Raw genomic sequence first — 22,412 nt, 5'->3', positions numbered from 1 at the left:
TTTGTCCTGTCTGAATTCTTATGTGTTTGTTCACAGTGCCCTTCTGGTTCTGTCTTTTACTCTGATCAGAACAGCTAAATGGTTTTATGCTTGCTTGCCTCTCCTTTTGTTGCTTTGAGTTGTTGACGTGACCAAATGCTTTTCCATATTTAGAGCCTTTAAATTGTTTCTCATCAGTGTTGCCTGAACGAACAACCTTGGTATATTTTTGACAGTTAAAACTTGACTGAAGTTCTCTGGTCTGTTCCCAGTCATAACTGTCATCAGTCTCAGTTCCAGAGCTGTCTGAACTCCTGCCACTGGTATCTGGTTGTAAATGACTGCTTGGACCCGATTTGCTGGCTGGCTGTGGTCCTCCATCGTCCTGCCCATCAGCTTCTGCTGTCAGTGTTCTGTGGACAGATGAGCTGGTGGTTACAGGCTCAGCCTTTGTGCTCTCATCACTTTGATGAAGCTGTGATGACTCTGGTTTTTCATCATCATCTTCATTCTTCACAGTGATGACAGTGAAACCAAACTTAGTAAGATCTGTCTCCTCCGGCTCCTGAAGCTGCTCTCCCTGCTGACGTATCCACAGCTTCTCTTCTTCTTTAATGTCCTCCTGGTCAACACTCAGATTCCATTTCTGGTGTTCAGGGAGAGTTTCTTCTTTAATCACCAACAACGGTTGTATGTCTGCAAAGAAACAAATTAACAATAAATGTGAAAACAGCACTCATTAAAATAAAGTAGAGTGGTGAGTTTGACCTGACGACAGCAAGTTATTGCACTGATGGAACTGACAAAGTGGAAACGTACATCAAGATGTGTTTTAAATTTCAATTCACAATTGACTATTGTAGTGGTTTATTTTTTTGGATTGCCACAAAATATGGTACAGAATACTGCTGCTTGTGTTTTGATGAAAAGCAGGAGGTTTGATCACAGCCATTCTGGCTTCCCTTCACTGGCTTCATGTCACTTGAGCAGATTTCAAGGTATTGCGACTGACATAAGGCTGTAATCAGTCATGAACACAACTATCTTGTTGAACTTGTACAGCCTTATGTGCCTCCTGGTGTCCTTAGACTCAGTCTTGCTCTGTGTCTCAAAGGTTAAAAAGAAGTCAGCAGGCTCTGGATCCTTTTCTTGCCATGCTCGTATCATATAGGCTGCCTATTAGCATTTGAAATGTGACTGTAAGACTATTTTTAAAACATATTTTCTATTTCTGTAATTAGCTTTATGGTTTTTAACATTTTCTTAATTTTTGCTTGTTGTACTTAATTCTTGTGTGTTTTTAAGTGGTTTTATTTTGGGATATGGGGATCTTTGTTTAATGTTCGTCAGCAGCCATGTTCAGCACTTTGTTGTTTTTTTCTTCATTTAAAATGCTTCATAAATTTATTATTATTATTATTATTACTACTCAGGGCAGCACTGTGACTTCATGGTTAGCACTGTTGCCTCACAGCAAGAAGGTCATGGGATTGATTCCCACCTGTGGCCTTTCTCTGTGGCATTTGCATGTCCTCCCTGTGTTTGGATGAATTCGCTCCAGGAGCTCTGGCTTCCTCCCACATCCAAAGACATGCATATTAGGCAAACTGAAAACTTTAAATTGACCCTCGGTGTGTGTGTGAGGATGTGAATGTGTTTGTTTGTCCATATGTGGCCCCGCGATTGATTGTCGTCCTGCCCAGGGAGTACCCAGCCTCATGCCCTGTAACTGCTGGAATAGGCTCCGTCCCCCAGTGACCCTTAAACAGAGTAAGCGGGTATTGAAAATGGTTGGATGTATGGATTATTACTACTTAAACGGCACTTGAACAAGATGTCAAAAACTCATCAAATATGACACAAACATGTCTATTTTCTATTTCCATACCGGATCAGTCGAGGCCCGCGCCAACAATGATTGCTGGGTTGACAGCAGGGTGCTGGCGGGAATTTGGCTACTGCTCAGTGAAGAAGAGGAGGAAAATGTGCCCAGAGACAGCGGGAGAAGATGAAAACTGGAAGGGTGAAAGTGAGAGTTGGAACTTTGAATGTTGGCAGTTGACTTGTGTGTGCAAGAGACTAGGTGCAAGGGACGTAAGGCCAGGAGAATAGGCTGTGGGTTAAAATTGTTGCATCATCGTAAGAATAGGAAGAGAAATGGTGTTGGGTGATTTCCAAGGAAGAGTATGTTAAGAGTGTGTTGGAGGTCAAGCAAGTATCTGACAGGGTGATGAGTGTGAAGTTGGAAATTGAAGGGGTGATGATGAATATTATCAGTGCATATCCCCCACAGGTAGGTTGTGAGATGAAGGAGAAAGGTTTGTGGAGTGAGTTTGATGAGGTGGTGGAGAGTGTGCCCAAGCATGAAAGAGTGGTGATAGGAGCAGACTTCAATGGGCATGTTGGCGAAGGGAACAGAGGTGATGAGGAAGTTATGGGTAGATATGGTATCAAGGACAGGAATGTGAAAGGGCAGATGGTAGAGGACTTTGCAAAAAGGATGGAAATGGCTGTGATGAATACCTGCTTTAAAAAGGGAGGAGGACAGGGTGGGAAAAGAGTGGAGGAAGGTGCACAGAGGTGGACTACATTCTCTGGAGGAGATGCAAGCTAAAACAAAATGTAGACTCTAAGGTGGTGGCAGGAGAGAGTGTAGCCAGACAGCATAGGATGGTGGTTTGTAGGATGACTTTAGAGGTGAATAAGATGAAGAGGGGAGTCAGAGCTCAACAAAGCATCAGATGGTGGAAGCTGAAGGAGGAAGACTGTTGTGTGAAATTCAGTATGCAGGTGAGAGAGGCACTGGATGGAGAGGAAGCAATTTAGTACAACTGGAAAAGTACTGCAGATGTGGTGAGGGAGACAGCTCGCAATGTATTGGGTATGACTTCTGGACAGTGGAAGGAAGTAGAGGAGACTTGGTGTGGAACAAAGATGTCCAGGAAAGCATAAGGAGAAAGAGGTTGGCCAAAAAGAATTGGGATAATCAGAGATATGAAGAAACTAGACAGGAGTACAAGGAGGTGTGGCGTAAGGCCAAAAGAGAAGTGGCAAAAGCTAAAGAAAAGGCATACTGTGAGCTGTACAAGACATTGGCTAGTAAGGAAGGACAAAAGGACTTGTACCGATTGGCCAGACAAAGGCACAGAGCTGGAAAGGATGTACAGCAGATTAGGATGTCGCAGACAAAACAGCACCCCCTAAAAATTTGTCTGCCCTGCCATCACTGCGCATGCATCATTTTCGGACCACAGCAGCACATCTGAGACGGACTCTCTACACCCAAAGCGATCAAATGGATTCATGGGATTATTAACCATCAGATGATAAAGGTAAAACCTCTTAAACCATTCTAAAGTCAGTTTTAAGCAGAAACGGTGCCATTTTAAGCAGAAAGTGAGGTGATAATTGGCGAGTCTTTACTGAAGCTTTGATATGACGTCAGCGCTGCAGCAGCTGCGTGCACGCTGATCGGTCCGCTGTCTTATTATGAAATAAAGCTGAATTTATGGGGAAATGATTGTTGTACAAAAGCTTCAGATATCGCTGAGATAGATGATGACTGGAGTACAGTTTTAAGCAAAAACAAGGTGATAATCAGTGACTCGATGGCAACACTCAGAAATTATGCATGCGCTGTGAAGGCAGAGCAAACCAATTTTTTTTGGGGGGGGAACCATTCAGTCTGCAACAAAGGTGGTAAAAGATGCATATGGTAATGTGCTGACAAGCGAGGAGAGTATGTTGAGAAGGTGGAGAGAATATTTTGAGGAGCTAATCGATGAAGAAAATGTGAGAAAGCGAAAAGGATGGATGATGTAGAGGGAGTAAATCAGGAAGTGCAAGAGATTAGTAAGAATGAAGTGAGGGCAGCTATGAAGAGGATTTAGAGTGGAGTGGAAAAGCAGTTGGACCAGATGGCATTCCAGTGGAGGCATATAAATGTCTTGGAGAGACTGCAGTGGATTTTCTAACCACATTGTTTAATAAAATCTTGGAAAGTGAGAGGATGGCTGAAGAGTGGAGATGAAGTGTGCTAGTTGCTATTTTTAAGAACAAGGGTGATGTGCAGAGCTGCAGTAACTATATAGGCATAAAGTTAATCAGCCACAGCTTGAAGCTGTGGGAAAGAGTAGTATAAGCTAGTGTTCGAAAACAGGTGAAGATCTGTGAGCAGCAATGTGGTTTCATGCCAAAAAATAGCACTACAAATGCCACGTTTGCTTTGGGGATACTGATGGAGAAGTATAGACAATTCCAGAAGTAGTTACATTGTGCGTTTGTGGATTTAGAGAAAGTATATGACAGAGTGCCAAGAGAAGAGTTGTGGTATTGTATGATGACATCTGGGACGGCAGAGAAGTAGGTGAGGGTAGTGAGGACATGTGCAATGATAGTGTGACAGCGTTGAGATGTGCATAGGAAAGACAGACTCATTCAAGGTGGAGGTGGGATTACATCAAGGATCAGCTATGAGTCCTTTGTTTGCAATGGCAATGCACAGGTTGCCTGATAAGATCAGACAGGAGTCTCCATGGACTATGATGTTTGCAGATGACACTGATCTGTAATGAGAGAAGAGAGCAGGTTGAATCTAGTCTGGAAAGGTGAAGATATGCTCTGGAGAGCAGGGCAATGAAAGTCTGAGTACATGTGTGTGAATGATGAGGAGCCCCATGGAATACTGTGGTTACTAGGGATGGGTATTGATAAGATTTTGATATTGATGTCATTATCGAATCTGCTTATCAATACCTCTTGTGAATTTTCTGTGTACTTAAAGTAGGCTTTACAGGTTTTCTATGTCGACAACATTTTATTGAGTCTTAAAGTAAATAAATATGAAATTGCTCACTGGATCCTTGATCTCTGGACACAAATAAAAATAAATAAAATCTGCACATGATCATTGGATCCTTGACCTCTGGACATAAATAAAATCTGTACATGATGGATCCTAGATCTCTGTACAGAAATAGAAATAAACAAAATCTGCAGTTTTTGTCAAAAACATTTCCTTTCAGATCAGGGGTGCCCACAATTTTTCGGTTCACGAGTTACTTTCAAAACGACCAGGTCCAAATATCTACCTTCGTGAAAAATGCTTAAGTAAGTACATACCTTACTGTGATGAATTGCACTGAATGGACTCAGCCAGGGTTGCATAGTCTGGACAGTAGTATGGGGCCATTATTGTAGCAAAAGTATTTGCAAATGCGTCTTTTGATCTGTGTATGTAAACAGATCCACAAATGCATATAGCAATCTGTGTGTGTATGTATCTGTGTGTCTGTGAAAACTGGGCCACTCGATTGGATATGTTCTTACACGTGACTTTTGCTACAGTTCTGCCGTGTTAGATCTGTAAATGTGTGCAGCGATTTGTGTGCGTGTGTGTGTGGAGACTTGTCTGTGTGCCTCCACCAGAGGGCGGAAGCACCAATGACATCGCTCATCACTGTCGTTTTAAACATGGCTGGTCCCTCGAAGAGATCAAAATACACATTTGCAAATACTTTTCCTACAATAATGACCCTGTAAATGTCCAAAACACAAATGTCGAGCTGGAAAAGACGAGACAATTTTCCAAGTAAACGATGCAACAGTGTGTCATTTATGCTGGACACACAGCTTAAAAACACACTGCTTTGTTTCTGCCCCTGAGACCATCCACCAATCACAGACGGGGATTCACAGTTTGATTTGCATGCAGTATCTATAAATGAACAGTTATTGGAGCCCAAACCTCATTCATTTCAATCAATGCAGATTGCATTAAATTTGCAAATACTTTTGTTACAATAATAGTCCCATCACTGCGCGTCAATTAAATATCTTTGATTGAGTTTATTTTATAAAAGCAAAATAAACAGATAGGTTAACACCGACTCTGTACAAATATTCAATTGGCATTTAACAAAACAAATGAAGTTTTGGTTCCAGTAACACTGGTCTACAGCCAAAATGCTTCTGAAATAAAGATTGTCAAACTTTACTATGTTTGGGCCACGGAGAATGAAAATGTTTGAAATTATTGATTGGCTGTAGTTTTAAGAAATGCTACAACTATGCTACTAAAGGATATATAACCCTTTTGCTGATTTTTAAAGTGTTACATTTTGATTTTTCATGAAAACTCTACTGTTAACACTATATAAGGTGGTTGGCTCTCACTGCGGTATTGTATCCTGTATTCCTGTTCCGGAGTACAGAGGTGTTTTTCTGTATCTGTTAGCTGTTTAATCTGCGCAGTTAGATTGATCTAGTTATCTAGATTACGATTTGTTTCCCAGTGTAATCTTTACGTGCTTTAACTAAAGCACTCCTTCTGCTGAATCACCTCTAAATTATTTACACATTATTCACTTTGCGTGTTTTTAGGAATCCGCTAGCTTAGCGTAGCTACTAGCTCTTAGCCGATTTAGCATGGCGGCTTCTCCTGTCTCTCCCGCACTTTTCTGCTCTGGGTGTGAAATGTTTAGTTATTCCTCGGCCTCCTTTAGCAGTAACGGTACTTGTAATAAGTGTAGCTTATTCGTAGCTTTGGAGGCCAGGCTGGGCGAATTGGAGACTCGGCTCCGCACCGTGGAAAATTCTACAGCTAGCCAGGCCCCTGTAGTCGGTGCGGACCAAGGTAGCTTAGCCGCCGTTAGTTACCCTCTGGCAGATCCCGAGCAGCCGGGAAAGCAGGCTGACTGGGTGACTGTGAGGAAGAAGCGTAGCCCTAAACAGAAGCCCCGTGTACACCGCCAACCCATTCACATCTCTAACCGTTTTTCCCCACTCGACGACACACCCGCCGAGGATCAAACTCTGGTTATTGGCGACTCTGTTTTGCGAAATGTGAAGTTAGCGACACCAGCAACCATAGTAAATTGTCTTCCGGAGGCCAGAGCAGGCGACATTGAAGGAAATTTGAAACTGCTGGCTAAGGCTAAGCGTAAATTTGGAAAGATTGTAATTCACGTCGGCAGTAATGACACCCGGTTACGCCAATCGGAGGTCACTAAAATTAACATTAAATCGGTGTGTAACTTTGCAAAAACAATGTCGGACTCTGTAGTTTTCTCTGGGCCCCTCCCCAATCAGACCGGGAGTGACATGTTTAGCCGCATGTTCTCCTTGAATTGCTGGCTGTCTGAGTGGTGTCCAAAAAATGAGGTGGGCTTCATAGATAATTGGCAAAGCTTCTGTGGAAAACCTGGTCTTGTTAGGAGAGACGGCATCCATCCCACTTTGGATGGAGCAGCTCTCATTTCTAGAAATCTGGCCAATTTTCTTAAATCCTCCAAACCGTGACTATCCAGGGTTGGGACCAGGAAGCAGAGTTGTAGTCTTACACACCTCTCTGCAGCTTCTCTCCCCCTGCCATCCCCTCATTACCCCATCCCCAGTAGAGACGGTGCCTGCTCCCAGACCACCAATAACCAGCAAAAATCTATTTAAGCATAAAAATTCAAAAAGAAAAAATAATATAGCACCTTCAACTGCACCACAGACTAAAACAGTTAAATGTGGTCTATTAAACATTAGGTCTCTCTCTTCTAAGTCCCTGTTGGTAAATGATATAATAATTGATCAACATATTGATTTATTCTGCCTTACAGAAACCTGGTTACAGCAGGATGAATATGTTAGTTTAAATGAGTCAACACCCCCGAGTCACACTAACTGTCAGAATGCTCGTAGCACGGGCCGTGGCGGAGGATTAGCAGCAATCTTCCATTCCAGCTTATTAATTAATCAAAAACCCAGACAGAGCTTTAATTCATTTGAAAGCTTGACTCTTAGTCTTGTCCATCCAAATTGGAAGTCCCAAAAACCAGTTTTATTTGTTATTATCTATCGTCCACCTGGTCGTTACTGTGAGTTTCTCTGTGAATTTTCAGAACTTTTGTCTGACTTAGTGCTTAGCTCAGATAAGATAATTATAGTGGGCGATTTTAACATCCACACAGATGCTGAGAATGACAGCCTCAACACTGCATTTAATCTATTATTAGACTCTATTGGCTTTGCTCAAAAAGTAAATGAGTCCACCCACCACTTTAATCATATCTTAGATCTTGTTCTGACTTATGGTATGGAAATAGAAGACTTAACAGTATTCCCTGAAAACTCCCTTCTGTCTGATCATTTCTTAATAACATTTACATTTACTCTGATGGACTACCCAGCAGTGGGGAATAAGTTTCATTACACTAGAAGTCTTTCAGAAAGCGCTGTAACTAGGTTTAAGGATATGATTCCTTCTTTATGTTCTCTAATGCCATATACCAACACAGTGCAGAGTAGCTACCTAAACTCTGTAAGTGAGATAGAGTATCTCATCAATAGTTTTACATCCTCATTGAAGACAACTTTGGATGCTGTAGCTCCTCTAAAAAAGAGAGCTTTAAATCAGAAGTGCCTGACTCCGTGGTATAACTCACAAACTCGTAGCTTAAAGCAGATAACCCGTAAGTTGGAGAGGAAATGGCGTCTCACTAATTTAGAAGATCTTCACTTAGCCTGGAAAAAGAGTCTGTTGCTCTATAAAAAAGCCCTCCGTAAAGCTAGGACATCTTTCTACTCATCACTAATTGAAGAAAATAAGAACAACCCCAGGTTTCTTTTCAGCACTGTAGCCAGGCTGACAAAGAGTCAGAGCTCTATTGAGCTGAGTATTCCATTAACTTTAACTAGTAATGACTTCATGACTTTCTTTGCTAACAAAATTTTAACTATTAGAGAAAAAATTACTCATAACCATCCCAAAGACGTATCGTTATCTTTGGCTGCTTTCAGTGATGCCGGTATTTGGTTAGACTCTTTCTCTCTGATTGTTCTGTCTGAGTTATTTTCATTAGTTACTTCATCCAAACCATCAACATGTTTATTAGACCCCATTCCTACCAGGCTGCTCAAGGAAGCTCTACCATTATTTAATGCTTCGATCTTAAATATGATCAATCTATCTTTGTTAGTTGGCTATGTACCACAGGCTTTTAAGGTGGCAGTAATTAAACCATTACTTAAAAAGCCATCACTTGACCCAGCTATCTTAGCTAATTATAGGCCAATCTCCAACCTTCCTTTTCTCTCAAAAATTCTTGAAAGGGTAGTTGTAAAACAGCTAACTGATCATCTGCAGAGGAATGGTCTATTTGAAGAGTTTCAGTCAGGTTTTAGAATTCATCATAGTACAGAAACAGCATTAGTGAAGGTTACAAATGATCTTCTTATGGCCTCGGACAGTGGACTCATCTCTGTGCTTGTTCTGTTAGACCTCAGTGCTGCTTTTGATACTGTTGACCATAAACTTTTATTACAGAGATTAGAGCATGCCATAGGTATTAAAGGCACTGAGGTGGTTTGAATCATATTTGTCTAATAGATTACAATTTGTTCTTGTAAATGGGGAATCTTCTTCACAGACTAAAGTTAATTATGGAGTTCCACAAGGTTCTGTGCTAGGACCAATTTTATTCACTTTATACATGCTTCCCTTAGGCAGTATTATTAGACGGTATTGCTTAAATTTTCATTGTTACGCAGATGATACCCAGCTTTATCTATCCATGAAGCCAGAGGACACACACCAATTAGCTAAACTGCAGGATTGTCTTACAGACATAAAGACATGGATGACCTCTAATTTCCTGCTTTTAAACTCAGATAAAACTGAAGTTATTGTACTTGGCCCCACAAATCTTAGAAACATGGTGTCTAACCAGATCCTTACTCTGGATGGCATTACCCTGACCTTTAGTAATACTGTGAGAAATCTTGGAGTCATTTTTGATCAGGATATGTCATTCAAAGCGCATATTAAACAAATATGTAGGACTGCTTTTTTGCATTTACGCAATATCTCTAAAATCAGAAGGTCTTGTCTCAGAGTGATGCTGAAAAACTAATTAATGCATTTATTTCCTCTAGGCTGGACTATTGTAATTCATTATTATCAGGTTGTCCTAAAAGTTCCCTAAAAAGCCTTCAGTTAATTCAAAATGCTGCAGCTAGAGTACTGACGGGGACTAGAAGGAGAGAGCATATCTCACCCATATTGGCCTCTCTTCATTGGCTTCCTGTTAATTCTAGAATAGAATTTAAAATTCTTCTTCTTACTTATAAGGTTTTGAATAATCAGGTCCCATCTTATCTTAGGGACCTCGTAGTACCATATCACCCCAATAGAGCGCTTCGCTCTCAGACTGCAGGCTTACTTGTAGTTCCTAGGGTTTGTAAGAGTAGAATGGGAGGCAGAGCCTTCAGCTTTCAGGCTCCTCTCCTGTGGAACCAGCTCCCAATTCAGATCAGGGAGACAGACACCCTCTCTACTTTTAAGATTAGGCTTAAAACTTTCCTTTTTGCTAAAGCTTATAGTTAGGGCTGGATCAGGTGACCCTGAACCATCCCTTAGTTATGCTGCTATAGACGTAGACTGCTGGGGGGTTCCCATGATGCACTGTTTCTTTCTCTTTTTGCTCTGTATGCACCACTCTGCATTTAATCATTAGTGATCGATCTCTGCTCCCCTCCACAGCATGTCTTTTTCCTGGTTCTCTCCCTCAGCCCCAACCAGTCCCAGCAGAAGACTGCCCCTCCCTGAGCCTGGTTCTGCTGGAGGTTTCTTCCTGTTAAAAGGGAGTTTTTCCTTCCCACTGTAGCCAAGTGCTTGCTCACAGGGGGTCGTTTTGACCGTTGGGGTTTTACATAATTATTGTATGGCCTTGCCTTACAATATAAAGTGCCTTGGGGCAACTGTTTGTTGTGATTTGGCGCTATATAAAAAAATTGATTGATTGATTGATTGATATAATTATGTAGACGCAAATGTAAAACCTTATATATCTTGGAAACAGGAGCCATTGTTATTGTCATATTTGAATTCAATACGCCAAAATCCAAAATAAATAGCACATTTATTTCTGAAGCAGGCAACTTCTGAATATTTGTAGACCAGTGTAACCACTCATTTACAGATGCTGCATGCAAATTAAACTGTCCCCGTCTGTGATTGGTGGATGGTCTCAGGGGCGGAAACAAAGCAGTGTTTTTTATGCTGTGTGTCCAGATGAAACGACACACTGTTGCATCGTTGACTTGGAATATTGTCTCGTTTTTTCCAGTCCGACATCGGTATCAATTTGACCAGCTAACACTTAGCCTAGGCTCACGTGTCGCACATCATACTGTCAAAGTGAGGAACCTTGGGGTAATTTTTGATCCTATGTTGTCCTTTGACCTCCACATTAGAGAAATTACGAGGACTGCTTTCTTTCACCTGTGAAATATAGCAAAGATTCGTCCCATCCTGTGTATGGCTGATGCTGAGACCCTGATTCATGCCTTTGTCTCTTCTACATTGGACAACTGCAATGTTTGATTTTCTGGTTTACCGCAGTCCAGCATTAGGGGTCTCCAATTGGTTCAAAATGCTGCTGCCAGACTTTTAACATGAAGCAGAACATTTGAGCACATTACACCCATTTTGGCATCTCTTCACTGGCTTCCTCTCCCTGTGAGATTAGATTTTTAGGGTCTGCTACTAGCTTATAAAATTGTTCAGGGACTGGCACCTCCCTACTTTGCTGACCTAATTAAGCCCTATGTACTTTGTGTCCCCAGCGTGAATAAAAAGCCTGCAGGTCACAGAGCTTTATCTTATTGTGCCCCTGTTCTGTGGAACGATCTCCCTGCATCAATAAAACAGATTCTGTAAAGTCCAGACTGAAGACGTACTGAAGCTTAAGACTAGTGGCCAGCGATCACCTTAGTATTTCTTCTGTTTTTCTTGTTGCTTAATGCTGACACGTTACACTGCATTTGTTGTGTTTCTGATGCCTGATTGTTTATTACTTTTTCTGTTTGAGGTGCGGCTCCATCCAGAGATGGGTGTGGTGTGTGTTTCTGCAACCCTCCTGTTCTGTGCACTGGCAACATTTCCTGCATGTTCGTTTTGTGAATTGTGTATGTAGCATGGCCCAAGCAGAGGGTCACCCCTTTGAGTCTGGTCTGCTTGAGGTTTCTTCCTCAAATCAGAGGGAGTTTTCCCTTACCACTGTTACCTGTGTGTTGGCTGGTAAGGTTAGACCTTACTTGTGTGAACCACGCTGTTGTGATTTCCCGCTATATAAATGAAAATAAATTGAAATAGCACATCCCTTCAATACTCTGGGGCTGAGGCCATCAGGACCCGCAGCCTTTCCTGGACACAGGTGACTAAATTCCCTCCTCACATACTCAGCAGTGATGGTGTAGAGGAGAATGAGGGTGTAGTGGAGGGAGGAGAGTGTGGGCAAGTGGTAGGAGGAGGGAGGTGGTGTGAACTGCGGTTTGAGGTGAGTGCTCAAGGAAGGGGGAGCAGTGAGAGGAGCTGGGGGAAGGGTGGGTAGAGATCACGTTGTCAAACCTGTTGAAGAACAGGTTTAGCTCACTGGCCTCATGAAAGTCTCCTTCCATCATCTGGTCCACCTTCTTACCATGACTAGTGATTAGGCATGGGCCGGTATGAGATTTGGACGGTATGATAACCGTGGGCAAAAACACTGCGGTTTCACGGTATTATGTATAGCTTTAAAATGTGCTTTAACAACATTATGGCTATTTGCATATGAAGCGTGCATGATTCAGGCGCACTAATTGACGCAATGTCGACCGCTATGAGCACTATATCACTGATAAATTTCCAGAAAATACCAAAATGATCATCTCTCTTTTAGACATGTAGCATCTGCCCCGTGGGAAACATGACTTACTTGCTTAGGGAGAAACGTGGCTGGAATAAGGTCTGGATCTCCGGATGCTCAATACTGGCCCAGCTTCACCAATAAAGTGCTTGGAATAGATGTATTTGTCCTTCTTGACATGTTTGTGGAGGAAATTTGGTCGACCACAAGCACAACTCGAGTACACCGCTTGTACTTCTCAGAGGTTTCAAAGATGGGATAAAGTTTACTCCTTCCATATAATCATTTTGTGAGTATCTTGAATTGCTCCGTGTCCAACACAGGCCATAGCGACAGTGCTTTGTTGCCACCGTTTTTGGCTTGAAGGGCTATTCTGCAGAAAATAAAATGAAAAAGCTGACTTTGTCCTTTTAGATGGAGGGGAAAAGTTGAGTGCAGGCTTTGCCTCCTTCAGCCATGATGAAGACCTAGCTAACGCTAGCTGCCTGTCTGTAAACAGAGCCAGAGGTGCGCGCCAGGGGGAAGGGCGGTAGCGGCCGCCTCCCCTCTGCCTGTCAAGAATTCTCATAACCCGCTCATACTGAAGGGATGGTATAACGGAAAATTTGTAGTGGGTTTGATACCGTGGCTTTTTCATACCGCGGTATACCGTGAAACCGGTTATCGGCCCATGTCTACCAGTGATGGTTCTCAACCACTTCCACACCTCCCTCAAGTTGTTCTGCTGGAGCTTGCTCTCCAGCTTCATCCTGTAATTGTCCTTCCCCTCTGCAATCTTCTTCCTCAGTTTAAGCTGCACCCTCTTCAGCTCCTCTCTGTCTCTGCTCCTGAATGCAGCCTTCTTCCTGTTTGGGGTCGGCTTGATGTCCTTGGTCACACGTTTTGTTGTTGGGGTAGTGGTGCAGTCTTTGTTGGGATGATATAAAATGAGCAACACAAACTAGCCTTATGAGTTATGCTCCAGAATTTCTTGTTGAATGACCACGTTATGTGGTGAGGGTTGATAAGACTAGATTAAGTACATATATCACATGCAGGCACCCAAAGAAGCAGCTCAGAATCAAGTCATTTTAACTAGTAATGTGAATGCAGCTCAAGTTCTAAACACTCCTAATAAATAGGCAGGCTGTCCTTTCTGCAAAATTTTACTCCATGAGTGAGCAGTTTGTCCTCTCCGGTAAGATTCAACCCCGTTCTTACACCCTGTTTGTCTGCTTTCAAATGCCTGATATTTCATAAACTGGCTGCCTGCCTCGTTCTTCCTGTCAATTTGGTGCTACATGATCCACAGAGTAATGTGGCACAGAGTTCTGGTTCTGTGCTGCATCCTAAGTGTACTTTTCCCTGACAGAGGAGATGCTGTGGAGCTGGACAGCAGGTACCACTGAGCAAAACAGCGGGTTAGGTAAGGTGCTCTGCCCGGAGCCAAAGTGGAGCAGAGCGCATGGGGAGGAGCGCACCTGTCCCTGGGGACAACACAGGAGGCAACTGCCAAACCTCTTACACTGCTTCTGTTCTGTGCACCTCAGCTGCAGGGAGCACCAATTTGCCAATTCTCCACACAGTGATATGATAACCACTTTCTATCACAGATGATTTTTTTTTCTTTTTTTAAAGGCCACATGTCATGCCACCCCCTATGTTCTGACTGATTTGCCCATGTCAAAAACAGCAACTGCCATCCGGTGTAAAACAAGCTACTCCAACCATGTACAAATTGAGTTTCCATACTGGATCGGCTGAGGCCCAGTGTTGCAGACCGAATGGACCGCCCCTAAAAATTGGTACGCCCTGCCTCCACTACGCATGCGTCATTTGGGACCTACGCAGCTCCTCTGAAACAGAGTCTCTTCACCCACAGCGCTCAAATGGATTAATGGTAAAATTAACCATCAGATGACAAAGTAAAACCTCTTAAACAATCCAAAGTCAGTTTTAAGCAGAAATGAGGCAATACTCTGTAACCTTTTAAAATGCCGACACAGTGAATGCATCAGCTAGCAGTTCATGTAGCCGCAGAACTCTGATCGCTTCCTCTGTCTTTTATGATGAAATAATGGTGAATTTATAGAGAAATGATTGTTGTACAAAACCTTCAGATATCTGTCACTGAGATAGATGATGACTGGAGTGCAGTTTGAAGCAGAAACGAGGTGATAACCAGTGAACTGCGGCTAATGACGCATGTGCAGTGAAGGCAGGGCGGACCGATTTTTAGGGGGGACCGTTCAGTCGGCGACACCGGGTTAACAATGACCGCCGCCAGCGCCGTTACCAACAGGGTGCTGGTGAAAATTTGGCTACTACTGGGCGAAGAAGAAGAGGGGGAGGAGAACGTGTCCACAGACAGCGGGAGAAGAGGAACACCAGACGGGGAGAAGTAAGAGTTGGGGCTTTGAATGTTGGCAGTATGACTGATAAAAGGAGAGAGCTGGCTGATATGATGGAGAGGAGAAAGGCTGAAATATTGCGTGTTCAAGAGACCAAGTGGAAGGGAAGTAAAAGCAGGAGCATCGGCAGTGGGTTCAAGTTGTTGTATCATGGTGTGAAATGGTGCTGGGGCCATTGGAAAAGGAAGAGTATGTGAAGCATGTGTCTGACAGGGTGATGAGTGTGAAGTTGGAAATTGAAAGGGTGACGAAGGAGAAAAGATTTCTGGCATGAGTTAGATGAGGTGGTGGAGAGTGAACCAAAGCATGAAGAGTGGTGATAGGAGTGGACTTCAACAAGCATGTTGACGAAGGGAACAGCAGTAATGAGGAAGTACTGGTTAGATATGGTATCAAGGAAAGGAATGTGGAAGGACAGATGGTCGTTGATTTTGCAAAAAGGATGGAAATGGATGTGGTGAACACTTACTTTAGGAAAAGGGAGGAGCACAGGGTGACATAAGAGTGAAGGAAGGTGCACCCAGTGGACTACATTCTCTGTAGGAGATGCAATTGCAAGCTAAAAGAAATTACAGACTGTAAGGTGTTGGCAGGAGAGTGTAGCTAGACAGCATAGGACGGTGGTTTGTAGGATGACTTTAGAGATGAAGAAGAAGGAAAGAGTGAGAACTCATCAAAGGATTAAGTGGTGGAAGCTGAAGGAGGAACACAGTTGTATCAAATTCAGTGAGCAGGTGAGAGAGGCAATGGGTGGCGGTTGAAGCAATTTTAGCCAACTGATAATGGACTGTAGACGTGGTGAAAGAGACAGCTAGGAATGTCTGGGTATGACACCTGGACAGTGGAAGGAAGGCAAGGAGACTTGGTGTGGAATGAAGATGTCCAGGAAAGCATAAAGAGAAAGAGATTGGCAAAAAAAAAAAAAAAAAAAAAAAAAAAAGAACTGGGATCATCAGAGAGATGAAAAAAGTGGCAAAATTAAGGAAAAATGCATACTGTGAGCTGTACAAGAAGTTGAAAACTAAGGAAGGAGAAAAGGACTTGTAATGATTATCCAGACAAAGGGACAGAGCTGAAAAGGATGTGCAGCAGGTTAGGGTGACAGAAGATGCAGATGGAAATGTGCTGACAAGTGAGGAGAGTGTATTGAGGTGGAGGAAATATTTTGAGGAGCCAATGAATGAATAAAATCAACGAGAAAAGGATGCATGATGTGGAGAAAGTAAATGAGACAGTGCAAGAGATTAGTAATGATGAAGTAAGTGCAGCAATGAAGAGGATGAAGAGCGGAAAGGCAGTTGGTCCAGATGACATTCCAGTGGAGGCATGGAAATGTCTAGGACAGATGGCAGTGGAGTTTCAAACCAGATCATTTAATACTGGAAAATGAGAGGATGCCTGAAGAGTGGAAACGAAGTGTGCTGGTTCCTATTTTTAAGAACAAGGTTGATGTGGATGTAGACTGTTTGTGGATTTAGAGAAAGCTTATGACAGGGTGCAAAGAGAAGAGCTGTGGTATTGTATGAGGAAGTCTGGAATGGCAGAGAAATGTGTGAGGGTAGTGCAGGACATGTACAAAGATAGTGTGACAGCAGTGAGATGTGCAGTAGGAATAACAGACTCATTCAAGGCGTTACACCAAGGATCAGCTCCGAGTCCTTTCTTGTTCACAATGATGAGGACAGGTTGACAGATGAGAACATAACACTGCGATCTGTAGTGAGAGCAGGTCGAGTCTAGCCTGGAAAGGTAGAGATATGCTCTGGTTCGAAGGGGAATAAATATCAGTAAGAGCAAGACTGAGTCCATGTGTGAATGAGAGGGAGCCCAGTGGAATAGTGTGGTTACAAGGACTATAAGTGGTGACAGTAGATGAGTTTAAATACTTGGAGTCAACTGTCCAAAGTAATGGAGAGTGTGGTCGAGGGGTGAACAAGAGAGTGCAGGCAGGGTGAAGTGGGTGGGGAAAGGTGGCAGGAGTGATTTGTGACCAAAGAATATCTGCTAGAGTGAAGGGGAAAGTCTTCAAGACAGTCGTGAGACCGGCGATGTTGTACGGCTTAGAGTCGGTGTCATGAACAAAAAGACTGGAGACAAAGCTGAAGATGTTGAGATTCTTTTTGGGAGTGACAAGAATAGACAGGATTAGGAGTGAACATATCAGACGGACAGCTCAGGTGGGATGGTTTTGAGACAAAGTCAGACAGGCGAGATTGAGATGGTCTGGTCATGTGCACAGGAGGGACCCAGGGTATATAGGAAGAAGGATGCTGAGGATGGAGCCACCACACAGAAGAGGGAGGCGAAAGAGGAGGTTTATTCATATGCTGAGGGAGGACATGCAGGCAATTGGTGTGACAGAGGAACATAAAGAGGACAGGGTGAGATGGAAGTGGTTGATCTGCTGGGGCGGCCCCTAACGTGAGCAGCCAAAAGAAGAGATGTTAGCTTACCTGTGCTACGTCCCACCTTGATGGGGTATGTGTAACTATAGTTACGAGCATCTGATTGCTATCATCACTCATGTTAACAGGCTAAGTGGACTGGTACACAGAACCAAAGATAGTTCTGTTAAAGACTGTTTCTGCACACTTCCACATTTACACTATTCGGTTGACATGTCACACCTGGTAGCAAAGCCAGCTATTAATGCTACCAAGTTACAAAGGAAAGCTTTTGTAGTTTAGGTTGTTGATGGGAGCTGCAAAAAATAAAGGATAATTAATCGAGTGAGAGGTCTGTACAGGGAAATATCAGACCGAGGTGTTGACAGTATGGACAATATATATCTCTGTGTTTTTTCCGATGCTATTTAGATATTTATGGAGTACATTCATGTCCGACTTGGTTTTTCTAATCGTGTTTTTAGCTTCCTGGTTTGTAACGAAAATATGCGTTGCCGACCGAATGTCATAGTCCGGTCCAACATGGGAAAATATCCGGCCGGTAATCAGCCAATCAGAGAGCACGTAGCAATAATAATAAGGGATTATTAACCAAGTTAGAGGTCTGTACAGGGAAATATCAGACCGAGGGGTATGTGCAAAAACACAGAGGTATGACATACAGACCGAGCATACACACACACAAAAAATGTAAATTTACAGTATCGCCCGAATATTCCGAGGACAGTGTTGGGCTCGTTTGCTTTCTTCACCCCCACAAAGAATTTGCTAACAGATGGTCTGGTCGTTAACTGGTGAGCTGTTTAGATATTTATGGAGTACGTTCATGTCCGACTTGGTTTTTCTAATTGTGTTTTAAACTTCCTGGTTTGTAATGAAAATACGGTTTGACAAGCAATTGTCATGGTAACCGGTCCAATATGAGAAAATATCCAACCAGTAATTAGCCAATCAAGAGTGCGTGTAGTGTCTAAGCCATATAATGATGGATTTTATTCACTAAAGTCATGTTGATTTGAATTCATACTGCAGTGATTAATAAATTCTGGGAGCAGAGAAAATTATTCTTCATCTGCTCATAACCAGAGCTGCTCTTACCCGTGTACAACTGGTTACTGATGTTGACCTTTTAGTAATGTAGAGGTTTAACAAACCAAACCTCTACATGCCAGAATACACAAATCACTGCCACCAGAATCCTTTCAGTTACCTTTGTTCATTTCTAAATTCAAAATCCCTGCTGATCTTGGACAAGGAGTTGAGACATTGAGGGTGGTGACATCACTTTCCTTCAAGAATAAATTATTCTGAGATTTTACAGAATATGGAGAAATTTCACATGTATCTTTTGTCAGAATCCTCCTCATCTTGTTGTGTAAGTATTCACAGAATCACTGGAAGAATACCCAATGAGGAAAATATTTGACTATTACAACAACATGTTCTAAAGTATCAGTAACACAAACAAAGCTGAGTGAACAAACCTGTTCTGTAGAAGAGATTTGGAGGATTAAAAACAGCATCCAGCCCTTTACCTCTTTTGTTCTCTTTTAAATGACTCATTTCTTCTTCCTGGTCTGTGATCATTCCTTCATCAGCAGGTGTTAGCTGTAGTTTTAACATGTCCCTCAGCTGCTGGACTTCAGACATCTTTGTAGAAAGACTTTAAAACACACACAAAAAGAAAGAGAGAGTCAATGACCAAGTGGAGGAAAGACTAAAAACAGGCCGATTTAATCATCTGCTGCTGCTCTGCTGCCCAATCACAAGTGTAAGCCAACACTGAAATGTCCCCATGCTGGGACGGACGTCCGAAAGCAGGAGACACCAACTTTCATCACACAGATCACCTGACGTGCATGTTTTCCTTATGTACCTGCTTCAACCAGATGATTAGAGAAAGAGAGATGATGTTAATGTCCCTTAGATGTTTGTTTAAATCAAACTAAGATGGTATAAAAATAAAATTATATGTTCTGACCTTACACAGTCAGTGATAAGAAAGAGGAATGAAGACAATGAGACACTGCCTCCATTTTGTGGCAACAAAATGGGACAATTTCATTTACAATAAGACAATGTAAATATTTCCAAATTCAAATGTTTTATAAGATGTCATCACCATCTCCAGGGATGAAAATGGTAAGAGAAAAAAAAAAAAAAAAGTTGAAACCCAAAATTACTGGGGGGGCATGCCACTGCCCCCAGAAAGTTTTGAACTCTCGAAGCTCTGAGATGCAATCTAGGGCTATTTCAGACAATAAATTACAGTGAGTGCAGCACCAATTTTGGTGAGAAAAAACACAATTTTCATTCTTCAAAAACTTACAAGAACTTACAAATACATCTTTTCAACATAAAATAACAGAAACTAAACATACCTGTAAAGTAATGCACACCCACCTGACTTCACCTGTACTACATAAATATACTTCAATCTACTTCTAAATTTTTTTTGACCTGTTGTCTCCAGATACGATCGGTCTGGCCACCTCTGGTCTTGTCATTACATACTTGATAAGCGCATGGACACCACACGATGCTATCAGATTGGCAACACATTATACATGTATTCCCCCCTCATTTTATCTCAACGGTGTTGTGAATGTGATACGTAGAGAGAGAATTCTTAATCTGCTGATCTACTTTATCCACCACAGAACTCAGGTCAGAGAGTAGACATGGACAGGGATCAGGTCAAAATGCCAACTAGCAAAAAAATCCGCAAGACTTTTCCACAACATCCACACTCTACTATAGTAATTATATTATATAAAATACAGGGCGTTGAAAACTCCGCAGACCCACGAAATTCCGCAGATTTCATCATGGGGGGTGGGGTGGTGGTGGTGTTAGTGTTTAACTCTGTAATTGTGATAGACATTTTAAAAACTCTATCACAAAGTGTTCTTTTTTTAATGACATCATGCAAGTTTTATGTGTTCTTTTTTTATGACATCGTGCAAGTTTTATAAGTCCGCGGACACTAATCTGTGTGTTACAGAAACAAATCAGTGTCCTCGGATCTGCGGAGTTTTGAGGAAAACAAAGCCTGGCTGTTGCAGGACTGGTTGATAGCTGTGGCGATGCTGTTTGGCTCCTGCGTGACGCTTAAGCTAAACATAGCATGTGGACATCGCAAACCTTTAGAGCTCTTAAAAAAAAAAGAAAAAAATTGTGCAGCATGTCTGTGTAACGGACCAACGTCGGACAGAGAGAAGATGGCGAGAAAGACTGTTTGAAAAAGTCTGATAAGAACAAGAACCCGTGATATTGTCGCTGGCTTCATGAACACATGAAAAGGGAAAAGTGAACTGTGCCATCAGGAAACACGGTAAGAATGCTTCTCTTTCTGGAAAATAAACATTGTGATGTTCAAACAGGATTTTAGACAAGATTATGTGACTTTTTTTACCTTGATTTTCAAAATATTCTCCAAGCTTTAGCTGTGGTTTTTGAAATGCTTTAACAGTCTTTTCAGTCTTCGTGAATTTCATGTAGTTAATTGTTCTGAGTTAATGCATCATTTGGTTTACAATTAAAAGGAAAATTATTCCAGGTCCTACTTCCACATCATATTCTGTTATTTCAACACGATCAATGACAGTTCAAATGAAAGGTTGAATACAGGGTAATTTAAAGATGCACTAATTTTAAGATTTTTTTTTGTTCGAGGAGATGCTGAAACTGTATCATTAAATAAAAAATGAATTCGGTTTCTGGGATCCCACGGGGTCCGAGACCTCGGCTCCTGGGGGTCTATGCCCCCAGACCCCCTGCAAATTTTCCTCAGATTTCACAATTTTCATTTCACAGCACTGAAAATATGTTCTCTAAGTATTTCCCCACAGTAAAAAAAAATAAAAAAAATACACAAACAACTAACTAACTAACTCCTACATGTACTTGCCCTCATACACTGAAAAAATGGCTAATGTCAACTTTCAATAAATACAATGTGTGATAGGTGGTGCCACCCAGTGTCACCGAGTGAAAAGTCTCTGAGGAAATTATTCAAATATTTACCTTTAGGATACAGAGATAAAACACACAAACTTACTATTCAGAAAGGGTTGATAGAGCTATCTCAAATTTATAATGTGCATGTTATTCTACAAATTCAAACTATGTGGACGTTTTGGGATAGACCTGTGGACGTTTTGGCATTTAGACATTTTAGGTGTGGACCTTTTGGTTTGTCGACGCTTTGACTAGAAAGCCATGGACATAGTAGTTGGAATGAAACATCCATAAACGACTGAATGGTCTGAATTAATAGTTTCAATAAAAAAGCAACATATTCTTGTGTAAATTCAGTCTTTTTCCCATGAAAAAAGTCTACATTAATAAAAACTAATTTATATTCTTGTGTAAATTCATGTAAATCCACCCAAAGCCAGTCTTTTTTTTTTTTTTTTTTTTTTACAATGAAAGTCTAGATTAATGAAAAAAGTCACATAATGTTTTCTAAAATCCTGTTTGAACAGCACAAGGTTTATTTTCCAGAAAGAGAATATTCTTACAGTGTTTCCTGTTGGCACAGTTCACTTTTCGCCGTTTCATGTGTTCATGAAGTCAGCGACAATTCCACGGATTCTTGTCCTTATCAGACTTTTTCCAAACAGTCTTTCTCGCCATCTTCTCTCTGTCCGACGTCGGTCCGAGACAGAGACATGCTGCACAATTCTTCTTTTAAAAACTTCAGAGTTCTAAAGCCCCTTTCACACCGGGGCTGCTCCCACACAAGGAGCAACTGGGAGGTTGCCTCAGGTGTGAGTAGCAGGGGGGGTGCGCAGCAGGGGGAGAGAGGAGGTGAGAACGCAGCCTGCAGGTTCTCTGCACAGAGAAGTCAGAGTGCACAGTTTGACTTCTCTTCTACTTGTGCTGAGCTGCAGGGCTGCGCTCTGAGTTCTGTTATAGTTTATCTTTCCTCCCTTGGCCGTTAGGTGCGCGCGCGTGCGAGC

General features: G+C 42.1%; 2 long non-coding RNA genes across 2 annotated transcripts; one reads left to right on the top strand and one right to left on the bottom strand.

Moving 5' to 3' along the window:
* Window positions 1-1,074: 1,074 nt before the first annotated feature.
* On the top strand, window positions 1,075-11,701 carry LOC117505668. Its single transcript, XR_004559209.1, has 3 exons — window positions 1,075-1,093; window positions 8,265-8,270; window positions 11,570-11,701. It is a non-coding gene; the product is annotated as an uncharacterized LOC117505668 (long non-coding RNA).
* On the bottom strand, window positions 2,476-15,675 carry LOC117505680. The gene is made up of 3 exons (XR_004559221.1): window positions 15,509-15,675; window positions 8,279-8,283; window positions 2,476-2,489 (listed from the first exon to the last, which is right to left on the bottom strand). It is a non-coding gene; the product is annotated as an uncharacterized LOC117505680 (long non-coding RNA).
* Between the last annotated feature and the right edge of the window lie 6,737 nt (window positions 15,676-22,412).

This window comes from Thalassophryne amazonica, unplaced genomic scaffold (assembly GCF_902500255.1).
Source record: "Thalassophryne amazonica unplaced genomic scaffold, fThaAma1.1, whole genome shotgun sequence".
Lineage (NCBI taxonomy): Eukaryota > Metazoa > Chordata > Actinopteri > Batrachoidiformes > Batrachoididae > Thalassophryne > Thalassophryne amazonica.
This window is presented reverse-complemented; position numbering and strand designations above follow the sequence as displayed.